General features: G+C 45.0%; 1 protein-coding gene across 7 annotated transcripts in view; it reads right to left on the reverse strand.

The window, feature by feature from the left end:
• LOC143958227 (ras-like protein family member 12) overlaps positions 1-18180 on the reverse strand; it is a 101626-nt gene extending 83446 nt beyond the window's left edge. Inside the window, exons 1-2 of one of the 7 annotated variants that reach the window (XM_077467730.1) lie at positions 17553-18180; positions 838-981 (exon numbers count right to left, since the gene is read on the reverse strand). The gene's annotated coding sequence lies outside the window, so the exon portion shown is untranslated. Of the gene's footprint in view, positions 1-837; positions 982-14994; positions 15108-15847; positions 15973-16699; positions 16820-17552 lie in introns of those variants that run through there. The other 6 variants (XM_077467732.1, XM_077467734.1, XM_077467733.1 and 3 more) reach the window with 6 other exon arrangements.
• Between the last annotated feature and the right edge of the window lie 2274 nt (positions 18181-20454).

Below are 20454 nucleotides of genomic sequence, written 5' to 3' on the forward strand. Positions count from 1 at the left end.
TGACCCTCTCTTCCTCTCTGCCTCGAGATTCCTAACTTTTGGCTCCACCCACCGCCCCGCCCACCGCACTCTTAAAGCAGCAGGACCCTATTTCCTAAAAACGGCGACAGTGCATCCAAAGCATCTGTCATGCCGTCCTGCGCTGACAGCCTGCGGCTGCAGCTCCGTGACGCTCTTTATACTTGCTTCTGGAATTTACAAATGCAGCAATTTAGAAATTAGATGAAAGGTTTAGCGCTGGGAAAACATTTTTTGAAAGATAAAAAGTGCATTTTATATACATCTATATAGATCAGACCAAAATGAGGGACAAATGAGGAGGAATGAGGGACAGAGGGACATTGCTCCAAATCCGGGAAAGTCCCTCAAAATCAGGGACAGTTGGGAGCTATGTAAAGGTGGTATCTAAAAGTCCGCTCACGCTACCAATCCCGTCACTGGTGGCAACTTGCCAGCAGCAAGATTCCTCCTGGCCGGAAGCAGATGAATGTTCTGTCTTCTGTTACTGCCAAGTTGTTTGGATCACTAGTGCGACATGGGCCTAACACATTGTGGTGCCGGCTGAGCATGGAGAACATAACAGGGCAGTATGAGTCAGAGCTCAGTTTAACTTTCAATGCCTTGTAAATGTAGAGTTTATGAGACATATATACAGTGTAGGGAAGTCACAAGTTAAACAAAGTAGGGTTAGGGCGCCAAACAGATTCTGTGTAGGGCTCTATAAAGGGTTGAGCTGCCACTGTCTGAAAGTCATCAAAAAAGAATTCCAGGTATAGATATTATCACATACAGTAGTTACATTGTTCTAGCTTGGCCCAAACTATGCATATACCATACCTGTGGGACCCCGCTAGAACGTGGAAATCATTTCATAGACACCGCTACTCCAGTGATCTTCACCAGCTTCTGTGTCCGTGCCGAGTAGGATGACCACATTTCCAAACTTCCATTCAGGGATTACTTCCAGAAAATCAGCTTGTGCTGTAACAAATCACAGCACAGTGATTAGACACAAGAGGCGGGATTTATAATTTCTCCAATCACAAGCAGAGGGGCGGGGGTTGTGCTCTTCCAGACATTCCCGGCCAGGACAAGTACTGTCAGTGAGTAAAGCGGTCATGTGGCGGCAGGCCCGGACTGGCCATAGGGCAGACCGGGCATTTGCCCGGTGGGCCGGGGCCGTCCGTGGCCTGTTGATGATCAGGCCGCACAGCGGGAGTTAAGTGGCGGCCGCGGCCTGATCATGGGTAACACAGGCCACGGCCGCCACTCGCCTACCACCATGCGGCCGTGCCTGTGTCATGCGGAACTGGCGGCTGCATGGGCTGAGCTGTGTGTCTTTCTCACACACAGCTCAGCCTCAGCGCCGTGCTGACAGTTCCGCTCTCCTCCTCCAGCCATGGGTGTCTGCGTGGTGGGGAGAGCTGCAGGCTGCTGTCATTATTCCCCCCATGCTCCCCCTCCCCTTCTCACGTCGGCAGCAGGGGAAGAAAAGGCATTCCTGTATGGTCGTTTTCCCTCCCCATTGGCCAATCAGAAGAAACTAGAGGGGCATCATGGGAAATGTAGTCCCAGAGAACCCCCCCCTCCCCCCCCGTCCCTGGAAAGGTTGGCTGCTCAGTCTAAAATGCCCGGGCCTATTTTTTGTCCCAGTCCGGGCCTGTGTGGCGGGCTTTTTTGGGGGCATCAGATTGGCCTGGCTTTCATTACGGGGCACTGTATTGTCCTGGAATGAAGGTACACGAGACAAACCTTCAAAATTTGGGACTGTCCCGGGCAATCCGGGACACGTGGTCACCCTAGTGCCGAGTAGCTGCCCTGCTGCATTGTGAATACAGGGGGTTGGCTGCTGCGCATGGGCAACGTTCAGAGATTGCTTTGCATTTTCTCAATGAATGCAAAGAGTTTGCCGTTTGGAAGAGCTGAAAGGAGGGGCGGTGCTGTGGTTGACCAGCAGTCATTCTCTTTCCTTCATGTGTCTCTGCGCTCGCCCCCCCAAGTAGAAGGCCAATGTGGATGACTTTTCACTAGTTTATGGGATTTTAGTCATGCTCCCAGTTATCGTTCTACCTTTTTTCAGGAAGCAGGTTACTCACAAAACATGTAGAGGAATTTTGTGAATCCCAATCACAGTCTCAACAGGAGTGCTTCTAATGGAGGCCATGAAGACTCAAATTTTATTGGCATCATATTAACTACTGATTATGGGATTCCATTAACTAGGGAGGTTGCTTGATATATTGGAGCACTTTTAAAGCCGCGTACACACAACCAGACTTTTCGCCGGACTCGGCCCGGAGGACAATCTGAAAGACTTTGCAGCTGAGGTCCGCCGGACTTTCAAACAAACGGACTTGGCCACACACGATCACTCCAAAAGTCAGATGGATTCGAAACGTGATGATGTAGAATAAGAAAGTTCATAGCCAGTAGCCAATAGCTGCCGTAGCGTCGGTTTTAGTCCATCGGACTAGCACACGGACCGGATTTTTCGACCGGACTCGAGTCCGTCAGGAAAGATTTGAAGCAAGTTTTATTTCTAGGTCCGCCAGACTTTTGGGAAGAAAAAGTCCGCTGGAGCCCACGCACGATCGAATTGTGCGACGGATTCCAGTCCGCCGGACCAAGTCCATTGAAAAGTCCGGTCTTGTGTGCACAGCATAAGTTGTATTTTAGCTATGAATATGTGAGTAAAACTAATATTGTTTTAAAATGTCTTATTTTTTTTTTTCAACCACTTAAGCACTGGAAGGATTTGCCCCCTTAATGACCGGGCCATTTTTGGCAATTCGGCACTGTATCGCTTTAACTGACAATTGTGCTGTCGTGCGACATTGTACCCAAACAAAATTTATGTCCTTTTTTCCCTCCATAAATAGAGCTTTCTTTTTGGTGGTATTTGATCACCTCTGTGGTTTTTATTTTTTGCACTAGAAACATAAAAAGGCCACCAATTTTGAAAAAAAATAAAATATATATTTTTTACTTTTTGTTGTTATAAATATCCCCCCAAAAAATAAAAAAAATTTAATTTCTTCACCAGTTTAGGCCAATATGCATTCTTCTACATATTTTTGGTAAAAAAAAAAAAAAAAAGAATCACAATAAGCGTATATTGATTTGTTTGCGCAAAAGTTATAGCGTCTACAAAATAGGTGATAGATTTATGGCAATTTTATTATTATTTTTTTTTAACTAGTAATGGCAGCGATCAGCGTTTTTTGAAAAAAAAAAACAATATTTTTTACTTTTTGCTATAATAAATATAAAACAAACAAAAAAAAGTCTTCATCAGTTTAGGCCAATGTGCATTCTTCTACATATTTTTGGTAAAAAAACAAAACACAATAAGCGTATATTGATTTGTTTGCGCAAAAGTTATAGCGTCTATAAAATAGGGGATGGATTTATGGAATTTTTATTATTATTTGTTTTACTAGTAATGGCGGCAATCGTCAATTTTTATCGGGACTGCGACATTGTGGAGAACAGATCGGACACTTTTGACACTGTTTTGGGACCAGTGACATTTATTCAGTAATCAGAGCTAAAAATAGCCACTGATTACTGTATAAATGACACTGGCAGGGAAGAGGTTAACACTAGGGGGCGATCAAGGGGTTAAGTGCTCCCTAGGGAGGTATTTCGAACTGTGGGGGGGACTGACTGGAGGAGGAGAGAGATCGCTGTTCCTGATCACTAAGAACAGCAGATCTCTCTCTACTCCCCTGTCAGAATGGGGATCTGTCTGTTTATATACACAGATCCCCGTTCTGTCTCTCTGTGGAGTGATCGCGGATGGCCGAGGGACATTTCGGCCGCTGGCCACGCACATCCGCTTCAGCGTCTCGCCGCGGGCGTGTGCGCTTTCCCGAGCGCTCTTAAAGCGGCTGATGTACCCCTATGATGATTCGCCAAGGAGAGCCAACCTGCCGCAGTATAATGACGCCGGCTGGTCAGCAAGCGGTTAAACAATACATTTTTATTTGTTTATAATGTGCATCGTTACAAATATTCGGTAGCATAAATTATGACTGTAAAAGATTGGAGGTAGTGGTAAGATTAACACATATAGTAAGAACCGTTTGCAACATAAGGAAGGGATTAATAGATGTTGATAGAATCTTGATAACCAAATCCTGCCTACCCCAATTGGGTTCAAGCTATCCCACCCAGCCTAATGGCGGCCAGGTGGTGGTTTCATTATCCTGACTGGGCGTCATATGACATCCAGCAGGATAAGTCGCTTGCGCACAACCCCCAAGGGCGCACAGCGCGGCGATCGGTAGTGTGGTGTGTCTCTCTGACACACTCCATCTCCGATCTCGGTAAAGAGCCTACGTCAGGTTATGACCGTTTTTATTTTTTGCACTATAAACAAAAAACAAAACAAAAAAGACCGCCAATTTTGAAAAAAAAAAATATATATTTTTTGCTTTTTGCTATTATAAATATCCCCAAAAGAAATTAAAAAATAAAAATGTCTTCATCAGTTTAGGCCAATATGCATTCTTCTACATATTTTTGGTAAAAAAAAAAAAGTGTATATTGATTAAACCAATGCAATTGTTATAGCATCTACAAAATAGGGGATAGATTTATAGCATTTTTTTTTCTTTACTAGTAACGGCGGCGATCAGCGATTATTGGAAAAAAAAAATATTTTTTTACTTTTTGCTATAATAAATATAAAAAAACAAAAAACAAACAAAAAAATCTCTTCACCCGTTTAGGGCAATGTGTATTCTTCTACATATTGTTGGTAAAAAAATAAAAAAAAATCACAATAAGCGCAGATCGATTGGTGTGCGCAAAAGTTATAGCGTCTACAAAATAGGGGATAGATTCATAGAATTTTTATTATTTATTTTTTTACTAGTAATGCCGGTTAGACGTCAGGCTATGATATAATCTCTTTACCATGTAATCAGCTGTGACCAATTACAGCTGATCACAATGTAACCAGGAAGTGCTGGTTATCAGCTTTTCCTCTATTCACGCTGACAAGGCGTGAGTAGAGGAGAGCCAATAAGTGGCTCTCCTGACAAGGGGGGAGGGGGGTCTGAGCCGATAATCAGTGCATTAATTATCAGTGCAGACCTATCAAGAATGCCCACAAATGCCCACCTGGCATGCCAATCAGTGCCCACCAGGGATACAATCAGTGCCCACCAGGGATGCCGATCAGTAATGCCTGACAGATCCTCCTCATCAGTGCTGCCTAACAGTGCCATCTATCAATGCCCATTAGTGCCCATCAGTGCCACCCATCAATGCCCATTATTACCACTTTTCAGTGCCCATCAGTGCCGCCTATCAGAGCTGCATTTTCATGCCCATCGGTTCCGCCTTTCAGTGCCCATCAGTGCCACCTATCAGTGCTGCCTATCAGTGCCACTTATCAGTGCCCATCAGTGCTGCCCATCAGTGCCGCCTATTAATGTCCATCAGTGCCCATCAGTGCTGTACTATCAGTGCCACCTATCAGTGCCCATCAGTGCTGTCTATCAGTGCCCATCAGTGCTGTCTGTAAGTGTCCATCAGTGCTGCCTATCACCTATAAGTGCCCATCAGTGCCACCCCTCAGTGCTGTTTATCAGTGCCCATCAGTGCTGTCTATAAGTGTCTATCAGTGCTGCCTATCACCTATAAGTGCCCATCAGTGCCACCCCTCAGTGCTGTCTATCAGTGCCCATCAGTGCCACCTATCAGTGCTGCCTATCAGTGCCACTTATCAGTGCCCATCAGTGCTGCCCATCAGTGCTGCCTATTAATGTCCATCAGTGCCCATCAGTGCTGTACTATCAGTGCCACCTATCAGTGCCCATCAGTGCTGTCCATCAGTGCCCATCAGTGCTGTCTATAAGTGTCCATCAGTGCTGCCTATCACCTATAAGTGCCCATCAGTGCCACCCCTCAGTGCTGTTTATCAGTGCCCATCAGTGCTGTCTATAAGTGTCCATCAGTGCTGCCTATCACCTATAAGTGCCCATCAGTGCCACCCCTCAGTGCTGTTTATCAGTGCCGCCTATCAGAGATGCATTTTAGTTTCTCATTTATCAGTACCCGTCAGTGAAGGGGAAAACTTATTTACAAATTTTATAACAGAAACAAAGAAAAAAACATTTCTTTTTTTTTTTTTTTTTTTTCAAAATGTTCGGTCTTTTTTTATTTGTTTAGCAAAAAAAAAAACCCCCAGTGTTGATTAAATACCACCAAAATAAATCTCTATTTGTGTTAACAAAATGATAAAAATGTAATTTGTGTACAGTGTTGCATGATGGCGCAATTGTCATTTGAAGTGTGTCAGCACTGAAAGCTGAAAATTGGCCTGGGCAGGAAGTGGGTGAAAGTGCCCCGGTATTGAAGTGGTTAAGGTCTTCAATAAACATTGCTAATGGTGTAAATTGTTGTCAAATTGGAGGGGTAGAGATTAGTGATGGCCGAACGGTTCGCCCAGCGGTTGTTTCGCGGCGAATTTCACCCGTTCGCGGTCCGCTCGTTCGCTCGCCTATTGCCGTCGTTCGCCCCGGCGGACTTACGTGTTTAATGTGTAAAAGAACTTTGACCTATGATGACACATCCATCATGGGGTACAGGACAGCCAATTGAGACATGACAGCACATGGACACTTGGACATTCCCCCTAACCTATAAATACACCCGATCCGGTGGCCATTTTACATTCTTTCTTCTGTCACTATAGGGAGAGGTTGCTGTGTGGAGCAGGGAGAGATTACAGTGACCCAAATCGCTAGCTATTTGGTACACAAAAGTTCTTTTCAGGACTGGTATAGGTGTTAGGTGTATATAGGTTTGCTGTGCTACTGATTGTTGCAGCAGCCTGAGTGTCTTTTGTCAGTTTAGAGAAAGGGACAGGACGGTGTGTGCTACAGGGAGAGTCAGTTTAGTCGTCGTCATCATCATCATCATCATCATCATTAGCTGTTACTATCAGGTCCACAAAAGAGCTGTTCCAGTAACCACTAATCGTTCCAGTCTCCTCTTTTTTGCCACTTTGTATAGGGACAGGAAGGAAGCAGTGTGTCAGGCAGTGAGGGTCAGTTTAAAGAGTTGCTGTTACTATTAGTTCCACAAAGGACTGGTATCAGTGGTATGGTAATAGGCTTGTACACGTATAATATTCTTTCTTCCAAATATAGAAAGAATATTATACTTGACTGCTGCCCTTCAGCTGCAGTCTGCTAATCATTCACAACTCACTTGTTCCACAAAGCTCTTTATCAGGACTGGTAACTTGGTCTGTGTAGGGTGCTACAGTACATAGGGTTGAGTGAGGTACAGTCTGCTGTTCTGTAAGGACCGCTATCGGTCCACAATACATAGGGTTGAGGTGCACCACTGCTGACCGCTGCCCTATACTGCAGCAGTCCTTCATTGGTATAGGGACTGAAGTACAGTCTGCTATTCACTAACACACAACCTGCTTGGTCCACAAAAGTTCTTATAAGGACTGGTAACTTGGTCTATGGTGCTACAGTACATAGGGTTGAGTGAGGTACAGTCTGCTATTCTATAAGGACTGTTATCGGTCCACAATACATCGGGTTGAGGTGCACCACTGCTGACTGCTGCCCTATACTGCAGCAGTCCTTCATTGGTATAGGGACTGAAGTACAGTCCGCTATTCACTAACACACAACCTGCTTGGTCCACAAAAGTTCTTATAAGGACTGGTAACTTGGTCTAGGGTGCTACAGTACATAGGGTTGAGTAAGGTACAGTATACTATTCTATAAGGACTGTTTTCGGTCCACAATACATAGGGTTGAGGTGCACTACCTTCTTTCTTCATTTGGCTCACTTCCTTGTCCCAAAAAAGCACACCGTACTATATGCCCCTACCCTCCTCTTTGAAGAGGTTGAGCGGTGTCATATTTCTACTGGGGCTGCTTATGATATCCCTGTGCTGTGCTGACTTCCTCCTGGGGGTTCTTATTATGAGGGGATCACACCATCCCTGTGCTGTGCTGACTTCCTCCTGGGGGTTCTTATCATGAGGGGATCACACCATCCCTGTGTGGTGCTGAGTTTCTCCTGGGCCTGCTTATTATGAGGGGATCACACCATCCCTGTGCTGTGCTGACTTCCTCCTGGGGGTTCTTATTATGAGGGGATCACACCATCCCTGTGCTGTGCTGAGTTTCTCCTGGGCCTGCTTATTATGAGGGGATCACACCATCCCTGTGCTGTGCTGACTTCCTCCTGGGGGTTCTTATTATGAGGGGATCACACCATCCCTGTGCTGTGCTGACTTCCTCCTGGGGCTGCTTACGGTGCTGCTGTCAGTGCTGTATATCACGGTGCTGGTGTGAGTGCTTAATGTCACGGGGCTGCTGTCAGTGCTGTATATCACGGTGCTGATGTCAGTGCTTAATGTCATGCTTCTGATGTCAGTACTCTCTATCACGGTGCTGCTGTCAGTGCTGTATATCACGGTGCTGATGTCAGTGCTGTATGTCACGCTTCTGATGTCAGTGCCCTCTATCACGGTGCTGCTGTCAGTGCTGTATATCACGGTGCTGATGTCAGTGCTGTATGTCACGCTTCTGATGTCAGTGCCCTCTATCACGGTGCTGCTGTCAGTGCTGTATATCACGGTGCTGATGTCAGTGCTGTATGTCACGCTTCTGATGTCAGTGCCCTCTATCACGGTGCTGCTGTCAGTGCTGTATATCACGGTGCTGATGTCAGTGCTTAATGTCACGCTTCTGATGTCAGTACTCTCTATCACGGTGTTGCTGTCAATGCTGTATGTCACGGTGCTGGTGTTAATGCTTTATGTCACGCTGCTGATGTCAGTGCCCTCTATCACGGTGCTGTTGTCAGATGACTCTATCACGGTGCAGGTGTAATTGCTGTATGTCACGCTGCTGATGTCAGTGCTCTCTATCACGGTGCTGCTGTCAGATGACTCTATCACGGTGCTGCTGTCAGCGCTGTATGTCACGGTGCTGCTGTCAGTGCTCTCTATCACGGTGCTGTTGTCAGATGACTCTATCACGGTGCAGGTGTCATTGCTGTATGTGACGCTGCTGGTGATCATCTCCTGCACCCTCTTCTTTGCCTACCCTGGTCCCTGACCTTCCCTCTCCTCCATTGCCTTCATGCGCTCCACAGTCCTGAATTGTCAGAACAATTTCCCATATAAAAAAAGAATGCTTGTAGTTGTCGATCCCAAATTCACCTCATACATGTGTTATGTCATTGGCCAGGTGGTGGGACTATGTTTGCCCAGCTAATAATTATCTTGTGGCTGCAAATTTGACCTAAAGGTTTGCGAAGTTCGCCTCCCATTGAAGTCAATGGGGCCCGCGGCGAACGTTTGGTTTCCCGAACGGCCGGCCTCGTTCGCGGTCCGCGTTCACGAAACGTCCCGTCGGAAGTTTGGACCATCACTAGTAGAGATGTTAAAACAGCATGTGGTCCAAGAGAACATTTAAAACGATTTACGCATAAAGTAAAAATGTGCAGTTTATAGGCGAAGTAAGAATTGGATGGCTGAAAAAAGACACCGTGCACATCACTCATCATTCACAGACACGGGTCTTAGTCTAACTGATTATGATTTTGAATGCAGAAGAGACTCTGCCAACAATTCTCGGTAATTTTCTGCCAAGCACTGGGACATAGTTTAGAATAAATCTGAACCGAAAAAAAAAACGGGAAAGTGGATAAGTCTCAGAAATGTACACAAATTCTCTATCACACTTGAAACAGCTTTATACACACACAGGGGGTACGATTGTACAAAACAAGCAAGACGTATGTCGTCAGCATTTCCACTAAACACAGAGGTCACGTTCTCCAAATAATCCACCAACAGTTAGAATAAGATAAATGACTGATGAATACTTTTATTGCCATCTTAAATTTTCGGATCTAGAAAAGGAAATCTTCTCTGTAAATGACATAGTTACATGCTGTGTTGGTATGTTGTGGTCATTCAGGTGCTTATCTTATAGTTTTTTGAAACTATCGATGCTCCTCGCTGAGACCACCGCCTGTGGAAGGGAATTCCACATCCTTGCCGCTCTTACAGTAAAGAACCCTCGACGTAGTTTAAGGTTAAACCTCTTTTCTTCTAATTTTAATGAGTGGCCACGTGTCTTGTTAAACTCCCTTCCGCGAAAAAGTTTTCTCCCTATTGTGGGGTCATCAGTACGGTATTTGTATATTGATATCATATCCCCTCTCAAGCGTCTCTTCTCCAGAGAGAATAAGTTCAGTGCTCACAACCTTTCCTCATAACTAATATCCTCCAGATCCTTTATTAGCTTTGTTGCCCTTCTTTGTAGTCGCTCCATTTCCAGTACATCCTACCTGAGGACTGGTGCCCAGAACTGGACAGTATACTCCAGGTGCGGCCGGACCAGAGTCTTGTAGAGCGGGAGAATTATCGTTTTATCTCTGGAGTTGATCCCATTTTTAATGCCAATATTCTGTTTGCTTTGTTACCAGCAGCTTGCCATTGCATGCCATTGCTGAGCCCATCATCTACTAGGACCCCCAGGTCCTTTTCCATCCTAGATTCCCCCAGAGGTTCTCCCCCCAGTGTATAGATTGCATTCAGATTTTTGCCACCCAAATGCATTATTTGACATTTTTCTACATTGAACCTCATTTGCCATGTAGTTGCCCCTCCCCCCATTCATTTGTTCAGATCTTTTTGCAAGGTTTCCACATCCTGCGGAGAAGTTATTGCCCTGCGTAGCTTAGTATCGTCCGCAAATACAGAGATTGAACTGTTTACCCCATTCTCCAGGTCGTTTATTGACACAATGAACTTCATAGCTCTTTGTAGAACTCATCCATAGTGTTGAAAAACTATTGCCGCGTACACACGACCAGACTTATGTCTGACAGACTTTCGAAGGAGTTCTGACGGAGTTCCGGCAGAGTTCTGACGGACTTTCCGAATGAGCGAACTTGGCCACACACAATCACACCAAACTCCGATGGATTCGAACGTGATGACGTACGACTCGACTCGAATAAGGAAGTTCATAGCCAGTAGCCAATAGCTGCCCTCGTGTCGGTTTTAGTCCGTCGGAATAGCATACACACGAGCGAATTTCTTGGTAGGAACTGGGTCCGGCAGAGTTCTTGCGGAAAAATTTGAAGCATGTTCCAATTCTAAAGTCTGTCAGACTTTTGCGAATCAAAAGTCCGTTGCAGCCCACACACGATCGAATAGTCTGCCGGAATCATTCCGTCAGACTTTGGATGTTGAAAAGTCCGCTCGTGTGTACGGGGCTTATGGGGTATTTGTATTTTTTTTTTTACTAGTAATAGCATCAATCAGCGACTTATATATTTTTAGCACTGATCACTGTATTATGGTCACTGGTCTCCAAAAAGTGTCAGTTAGCGTCCGACAGTCAGACGCTAACTGACACTTTTTGGAGACCAGTGACACCAATACAGTGATCAGTGCTAAAAATATGCACTATCACTGTGCTAATGACACTGGCTGGGAAGGGGTTACACATCTAGCGTGATCAAAGCGCTGACTGTGTGCCTAGCCAGTGTTTATGTGTGTACTGCTTGAGGTGCTTTCACTAAGGGATGTGTTTTGCTTTCCAGCACATCCCCGCGAACAGGACAGAGCTCTGCCTTGTTCACATATGCAGAGCTCCGTCCAGTCAGTCTCCTCGCCGATCTGCTGGCGGACATCCATTGGCCGACACCCAGTGATCAGCTTCTGCTGTGACTAAGCACAGCAGAAGCGGTGGGGCCCCTACCCGAGGAGAGCAGAATTGTGTATATATAGACGTATGAAAAAGGGGGTAACTAATGTGCAAACCTACACTACACCCGAAAATATAAATGAGTAGCTGCCAACATGAAAGGTGTTCTCACACAAATGACAGATAAAAAAAGGAAGTTTGTGGCGCTAACTCAACTGAATAAAATATAAACGATCAAGGTATAAACAATGAATATATACGTGCAATATACAAACTATAGATATAGAACTTCCGTGGCCGCGCTAAAACGAAATAATGAATAATAAAGTGCAAAAAATCTTCAACATGCGCAACAATGTATATAGTCCCATTGCAATAATAACTTTCAAAGTGAAAGAATACAGTGCATATAAAGCTCCAAAGGTGACACTCGTGTAATGATAAAGTCCAGTACAAAAAATCTCCAAGTGACAGTTCATAAGGAAAAAAAGGGCATGTGCAAAGTAACCGAAAGGGATTCCACTTCATCCAATTGATTTCACCATCCGATGTGCGCCACTCATTTGCCCCAGCCTCTCACCTCATAAAAAGACCCCCTACAGGTCAAATCTGGCCTTTGTATGGATAAACGCTGGATCCTCAGCGATCGATCGACTCTCACAGATATCCACAACAATGCTGGTACCAGGGTGGGTTTAAGGCTCATCCAATGCAGTACCCCTAACTAAAATCTAGTGGAACCAATTGCCATCAGAAGTCACCTAATTAGTAAATAGAGTCCACCTGTGTGTAATTTAAGCTCAGTATAAATACAGCTGTTCAGTGAAGCCGCCAAAGGTTTGTTAGAGAACCTTAGTGAACAAACAGCATCATGAAGGCCAAGGAACACACCAGACAGGTCAGGGATAAAGTTGTGGAGAAGTATAAAGCAGGGTTAGGTTATAAAAAAAATTCCCAAGCTTTGAACATCTCACAGAGCTCTGTTCAATCCATCATCGGAAAATGGAAAGAGTATGGCACAACTGCAAACCTACCAAGACATGGCCGTCCACCTAAACTGACCGGCCGGGCAAGGAGAGCATTCATCAGAGAAGCAGCCAAGAGGCCCATGGTAACTCTGGAGGAGCTGCAGAGATCCACAGCTCAGGTGGGAGAATCTGTCCACAGGACAACTATTAGTGCTCTCCACAAATCTGCCCTTTATGGAAGAGTGACAAGAAGAAAGACATTGTTGAAAGAAAGTCATAAGAAGTCCTGTTTGTAGTTTGTGAGAAGCCATGTGGGGGGACACAGCAAACATGTAGAAGAAGGTGCTCTGGTCAGATGAGACCAAAATGTAACTTTTTGGCTTGAAATCAAAACGCTATGTGTGGTGGAAAATGAACACTGCACATAACCCTGAACACACCATCCCCACTGTGAAACATGGTGGTGGCAGCATCATGTTATGGGATGCTTTTCTTCTGTAGGGACAGGGAAGAATTTCAGAGTTGATGGGAAGATGGATGGAGCCAAATACAAGGCAATCTTAGAAGAAACCTGTTAGAGTCTGTAAAAGACTGGAGACTGGGGTGGGGGTTTGTCTTCCAGCAGGAGTCAGGGCAGCCATCAGAAATTTTAGGGCCCCTTACACAGCTTTAGGCCTGGGCCCCCCGGGGCCCGACCCCCAACATTCTCCAGGGCCCGCCCACTGGTTGTCCCACCGAATCGGCCCACTGACCCTCCCACCAAGTTTTTTGGTACACCCAATTTTATTTTAACACTTTTACACCTTAATATATGAAAAGTGGATTAAAAGTCATTAGCGCTTTCAATATTTAACAGTAAGGCCCTTTTCACACTGGGGCGGTGGGTGTGTCAGCAGTAAAGCACCTCTATTTTTAGCGCTCTTTAATGGCAAATTTGCAGCGCTATTCAGCCGCTAGCGGGCATTTTTACCCCCCGCCAGCGCCCGGGAAAGGGTTAAATCCACCGCAAAGCGCTGCTGCAGCAGCGCTATCCTGGCGGTATAGCCGCGCTGCCCCATTTATTTCAATGGCCAGGAGCTCCTCCGCTCCAAAAGATGCTGCTAGCAGGACTTTTTTTAGTGTCCTGTCAGCGCACCGCTCCAGTGTGAAAGCCCGCTCCTCCAATGCTCCTCCCCATTGAAATCAATGGGGCAGCGCTGCGATACCACTGGCAAAACGCTACTCTGGAAGTGCTCTTTATCAAAGGGAGGGAGGAATTCACTGAATGCATATCTCCATCTCCATTGTGGATAGGATGGATTATATGGATGGTCTGGTTTAAATGTTTTTTGGGGGAGGATCTAAAACACGTGGGAGTCATTTATTATCTTTGCAACTTCCCTTGTTTTATTTTGTGAGGGATTAGGGGATTTTAGATCTATTTTGTAACTTGCTATATATAGCTAATGAAATGATGTAGTTTTACTCTTCAGGGTGTGTATATTATCATATTTTTTTTATTATTTTTTTGCTTTGGATGCAGTATTTAATGTATAGCAGAGACAATATTGCATTAAGGGATTTAGAGTATCTATTAGTTTTACTACAGATCAGGTGACAATAATGCCACGTACACACGACCGGACTTTTCGACAGCAAAGGTCCGACGAACCGAATCCGTCGGACAATTCGATCGTGTGTGGGCTTCATCGGACCTTTGCTGTCCAAAAATCTGATGGACTTTAGAAATAGAACATGTTTCAAATTTTTTCGCCGGAACTCCGCCAGACCCAGATCCTATGGAGAAATCTGCTTGTGTGTATGCTAGTGCGACGGACAAAAACCGACGCTAGGGCAGTTAAATATCCAAATCTTTGATGATCCCTAGGAGCACCATCAAATCTATCATAACCAAATGGAAAGAACATGGCACAACAGCAAACCTGCCAAGAGACGGCCGCACACCAAAACTCACGGACCGGGCAAGGAGGGCATTAATCAGAGAGGCAGCACAGAGACCTAAGGTAACCCTGGAGGAGCTGCAGAGTTCCACAGGAGTTTCTGGATACAGCTCCTAGGTCCTTCCAAGACATAAGAATATTCTTAGGAATACATCAGGAAGGATGCTGCTGGAGCTAAAAAGATCACTGGTGTCTTGCCACTGACTTTTTCAAGTGCCATTGGCTGTGGAACTATGCAGGTACCATCACACTGACCTGGTCAATCAACTGCAACTCAAGGAACCGCTAGCAATCTCTGGATGAACCCTGGCATACCATAGAACCCTGGTTAAGAAATACTGCTCTATGTGGTAATGGTTAAAATAATGAGCTCACCTTGCATCAGGGAGAAGAAAGGCATTTCTGGACATAGCTCCTGGGTCCTTCCAAAACACAAGAACTTTCTTAAGAATCCATCAGCAAGGATGTTGCTGGAGCTAAAAAAAAGATCATTGGTGTCATGCCACTGGCTTTTTCGAGGGGCATTGGCCATAAAACTATGCAGGCACCATCAAATGAGAGATCAATCAATGCCAGCTCAAGGAACTCCTAGCACCCTCTGGAGGAGCCTTAGTTGAGAATGACTGCTCTAGGTTGTAATAGTTAAAAGCATAAGCTCACCTTGCATCAGTGAGAAAAGAGGAGCTTCTTCATACAGTTCCTAGGTCCTTCCAAGACATACAATTAATCTGAGGAATACATAAGGAAGGATACTGCTGGAACCAAAAAGACTATTGGTGTCATGCCAGAAGCTTTTTCAAGTGGTATTAGCCATGGAACTATGCAGGCACCATCAAATAGGAGGTCAATCAGCCACAGCTCAATGAGCTCTTAGCACCCGCTGGAGGAACCTTAGTTGAGAATGACTGCTCTAGGTTTTAATTGTTAAAACGAATGAGCTCCCCTTGCATCGGTGAGAAGAGAGGAACTTCTGGATACAGCTCCTAGGTCCTTCCAAGACATAAGACTATTCTTAAGACTACATCAGCAAGGATGGTAATGGAGATATAAAGACCATTGGTGCCATGTCACTGGCTTTTTTAGGTGCTACTAGCTGTGCAACTATGCAGGTACCATCACACTAACCTCCCAGTCAATCAGCCACAGCTCAAGGAACCTCTAGCAACCTCTGGAGGAAACTAGTTAGGAATGGCTGCTTTAGGTGATAAAGGTAAAAGAATGAGCTCACCTTGCATCAGTTAGAATAGAGGGTTTTCTGCATACAGCTCCTAGGTCCTTCCAAAACACAAGAACTTTCTTAAGAATCTATCAGCAAGGATGTTGCTGGAGCTAAAAAAAGATCATTGGTGTCATGCCACTGGCTTTTTCGAGTGGCATTGGCCATAAAACTATGCAGGCACCATCAAATGAGAAATCAATCAATGCCAGCTCAAGGAACTCCTAGCACCCTCTGGAGGAGCCTTAGTTGAGAATGACTGCTCTAGGTTGTAATAGTTAAAAGCACAAGCTCACCTTGCATCAGTGAGAAGAGAGGAGCTTCTTCATACAGTTCCTAGGTCCTTCCAAGACATACAATTAATCTTAGGAATACATCAGGAAGGATACTGCTGGAACCAAAAAGACTATTGGTGTCATGCCAGAAGCTTTTTCAAGTGGTATTAGCCATGGAACTATGCAGGCACCATCAAATAGGAGGTCAATCAGCCACAGCTCAATGAGCTCTTAGCACCCGCTGGAGGAACCTTAGTTGAGAATGACTGCTCTAGGTTTTAATTGTTAAAACGAATGAGCTCCCCTTGCATCGGTGAGAAGAGAGGAACTTCTGGATACAGCTCCTAGGTCCTTCCAAGACATAAGACTATTCTTAAGACTACATCAGCAAGGATGGTAATGGAGATATAAAGACCATTGGTGCCATGTCACTGGCTTTTTTAGGTGCTACTAGCTGTGCAACTATGCAGGTACCATCACACTAACCTCCCAGTCAATCAGCCACAGCTCAAGGAACCTCTAGCAACCTCTGGAGGAAACTAGTTAGGAATGGCTGCTTTAGGTGATAAAGGTAAAAGAATGAGCTCACCTTGCATCAGTTAGAAGAGAGGGTTTTCTGCATACAGCTCCTAGGTCCTTCCAAAACACAAGAACTTTCTTAAGAATCTATCAGCAAGGATGTTGCTGGAGCTAAAAAAAGATCATTGGTGTCATGCCACTGGCTTTTTCGAGTGGCATTGGCCATAAAACTATGCAGGCACCATCAAATGAGAAATCAATCAATGCCAGCTCAAGGAACTCCTAGCACCCTCTGGAGGAGCCTTAGTTGAGAATGACTGCTCTAGGTTGTAATAGTTAAAAGCACAAGCTCACCTTGCATCAGTGAGAAGAGAGGAGCTTCTTCATACAGTTCCTAGGTCCTTCCAAGACATACAATTAATCTTAGGAATACATCAGGAAGGATACTGCTGGAACCAAAAAGACTATTGGTGTCATGCCAGAAGCTTTTTCAAGTGGTATTAGCCATGGAACTATGCAGGCACCATCAAATAGGAGGTCAATCAGCCACAGCTCAATGAGCTCTTAGCACCCGCTGGAGGAACCTTAGTTGAGAATGACTGCTCTAGGTTTTAATTGTTAAAACGAATGAGCTCCCCTTGCATCGGTGAGAAGAGAGGAACTTCTGGATACAGCTCCTAGGTCCTTCCAAGACATAAGACTATTCTTAAGACTACATCAGCAAGGATGGTAATGGAGATATAAAGATCATTGGTGCCATGCCACTGGCTTTTTTTAGGTGCTACTAGCTGTGCAACTATGCAGGTACCATCACACTAACCTCCCAGTCAATCAGCCACAGCTCAAGGAACCTCTAGCAACCTCTGGAGGAAACTAGTTAGGAATAGCTGCTTTAGGTGATAAAGGTAAAAGAATGAGCTCACCTTGCATCAGTTAGAAGAGAGGGTTTTCTGTATACAGCTCCTAGGTCCTTCCAAAACACAAGAACATTCTTAAAAATCCATCAGGAAGGATGCTGCTGGAGCCCATTCTGTGTCAGGAGCTGGATTCCCGGTCCCTGGGGCAGAGGAGAAAGCTCCGGCCGGATGCAGAAAATTGACTTGTTCTTAATCCTCAGTAATTTTGTTCTCTGTACTAAGTTACTTCTGCTTCCTGCTACTTCAACTTCAGCTCCAGCTGCTTCACCAACATCTGGAATAAACACGGCGCTCCCCTCCCCGTCTGAGCACCCCCTCTCAGCTGATTTTTTGCTAGGTGTTTAGTAGGTTATGTTCCCAACTCCCATTTCATCACTGCGGTCTCTCGGATTACTGGAATGTGCAGATACACGGCACCGCTGTCAGTTCTACTTGTGGCTATTTTCCATTTTTTTTTGCTTTTTTTTTAGTTTTTATGCCCTATACTCTCTATGTTCCAGGTGCTGTGAGTTCTGTTTCTTTGCTTCCAGACAGATATCCGTGTGCCCAGTTTCCCTCTATGCCTTTAGCCTGTCTCCCTTCCCATCACTTTGCAGGAGGGCAGTGCTTGCTCTACTGATCTGGACGAGCTGGGCCCATGCCAAACTCCTTGTATGGGAAGTATTTCTTGTATGGGAAGGAAAATCATCGTCTGTGTGACACAGATCATTTGCAGAGCTACAAAGCTGTGCCTACTACACTCTTCAAAGTGCTTTTTCTCAAATAAGCAAACAGGGATTCATTTAATGCTAGATGCATTGTTTTACAGCAGCCCACAGACCTTAGATGGTGGTCAGACATTCCAAACTCAACAGGTGCCTATTCACCCAACTGACGTGCCAGTTTATGTGCCCAGTAGACTCCATTGTCAGCAATCTTTTTACATACTGCCCCTCTTTTGCAAACAAATTCTTGATTGAAATTCTTTGATTGTCTTTTATTTAGCTCTGTGCAAAGATCTGTATAAACCAGTGATGGTCAACTTTCTCCTTGACATTAAAAAAAGGCCGCACATAATATTAACCACTTCAGCCCTGTAAGATAAAACCCCCTCCTTCATGACCAGGCAATTTTTGCCAATACGGCACTGCGTTACTTTAACTCACAATGGCGCGGTCATGTGACGCTGTACCCAAATAACATTTTTGTCTTTTTTTTCCCCCACAAATATGCCGTGTACACACGGTCGGATTTTCCGCCGGAAAATGTTCGATGGGAGCTTTTTGTCGGAAATTTCCGACCATGTGTAAGCTCCATCAGACATTTTCCATCGGAATTTCCGACACACAAAATTTGAGATCTGGATCTCAAATTTTTCAACAACAAAATCCGTTTGTTCTAAATTCGGATTGTGTGTACACAATTCTGACGCACAAAGTTCCACGCATGCTTGGAATTACAGCGTAACCAACAAAAATACGAACACAGCGAAACACTTCAACCGATTTCATCAACGAAATATACAGACCTTCAAAGTCCAAATTATCAAAAAAGTCAACTGTTGTGCAGAGACCGCTTCTCCCTTCTTTGCAAAAGGGAGGTCTTTTGGATCTTTAGGATGGATACAAGAATTCCTAGAGGTCTTAAAGTGATTGTAAAGTCTTGTTTAACCGGTTCCTGACCAGCGCACGCCGATGTACAATGTACAGAATGGCACGGGCAGGCATATTGACGTACAGGTACGTCCAATCTTCAATGCCGCCCTGCCATCGCGAGCGCGCCACCGGCGTCGGGCTCGCGTGCCGGTCGGGACCCCCGTGAGTCCGGTCGCGGGTCTCGCGGACTCGATCGCCGCGGGCATACCCGCGATCGTCTCACGGGATGGCTGAATGGAGGAAATGCCGTGTAAACAGCATTTCTCCATTCTGCCTAGCAACTAGTGACGCTGATCTCTGCTCCATGTGATTGGAGCAGAGATCAGTTTTCACTAAATGAAAGCCCAACCCCCCCCACAGTTAGTAACACACCCCTAGGAACACTTAACCCCTACACTGCCACCCACTGGTTAACCCTTTCACTGCCAGTGTCATTTACACAGGAATCACTGCATTTATATAGCAGTGATTACTGTATAAATGACAATGGTCCCAAAAATGTGTAAAAAATGTCCGATGTGTCCCCCCACAATGTCGCAGTCACAATAAAAATCGCTGATCGCCGCCATTACTAGTAAAAAAAAAAATTATAAAAAACTATTAATAAAAATGCTATAAAACTATCCCTATTTTGTAAACGCTATAACTTTTGCGCAAACCAATCAATAATCGCTTATTGCGATTTTTTTTACCAAAAATATGTAGAAGAATACGTATCGGCCTAAACTGAGGGAAAAAAATGTTTTTTTTATATATTTTTGGGGGATATTTATTATAACAAAAAGTAAAAAATAATGCGATTTTTTTCAAAATTGTCGCTCTATTTTTGTTTATAGCGCAAAAAATAAAAACCGCAGGGGTTATCAAATACCACCAAAAGAAATCTCTATTTGTGGGAAAAAAAGGACGTCAATTTTGTTTGGGAGCCACGTCGCACGACCGCGCAATTGTCAGTTAAAGCGACTCGCAAAAAGTGGTCTGGTCTTTGACCAGCAAAATGGTCCGGTCTATAAGTGGTTAAAAAATAAAATTAAAAAATAACAAACATGTTATACTTACCTCCTCTGTGCAGTTGGTTTTGCACAGAGCAGACCCGATCCTCATCTTCTCGGGTCCCTCTTTGTTGCTCCTGGCCTATCCCTCCTGACGAGGGTCCCCATAGCCACGCAACTCACTCCGGGTGCACCCGAGCCGAGCTGCAGCTCCGTGTGCCCATTCCGACACGCAGCTGCTGTTCGGCCCCGCCCCCTCTTTACCCTGATTAGCTAACCAAC

The sequence above is a fragment of the Lithobates pipiens genome, unplaced genomic scaffold, assembly GCF_037356315.1.
Source record: "Lithobates pipiens isolate NorthernLeopardFrog02 unplaced genomic scaffold, aLitPip1_a1.2 Scaffold_6, whole genome shotgun sequence".
Lineage (NCBI taxonomy): Eukaryota > Metazoa > Chordata > Amphibia > Anura > Ranidae > Lithobates > Lithobates pipiens.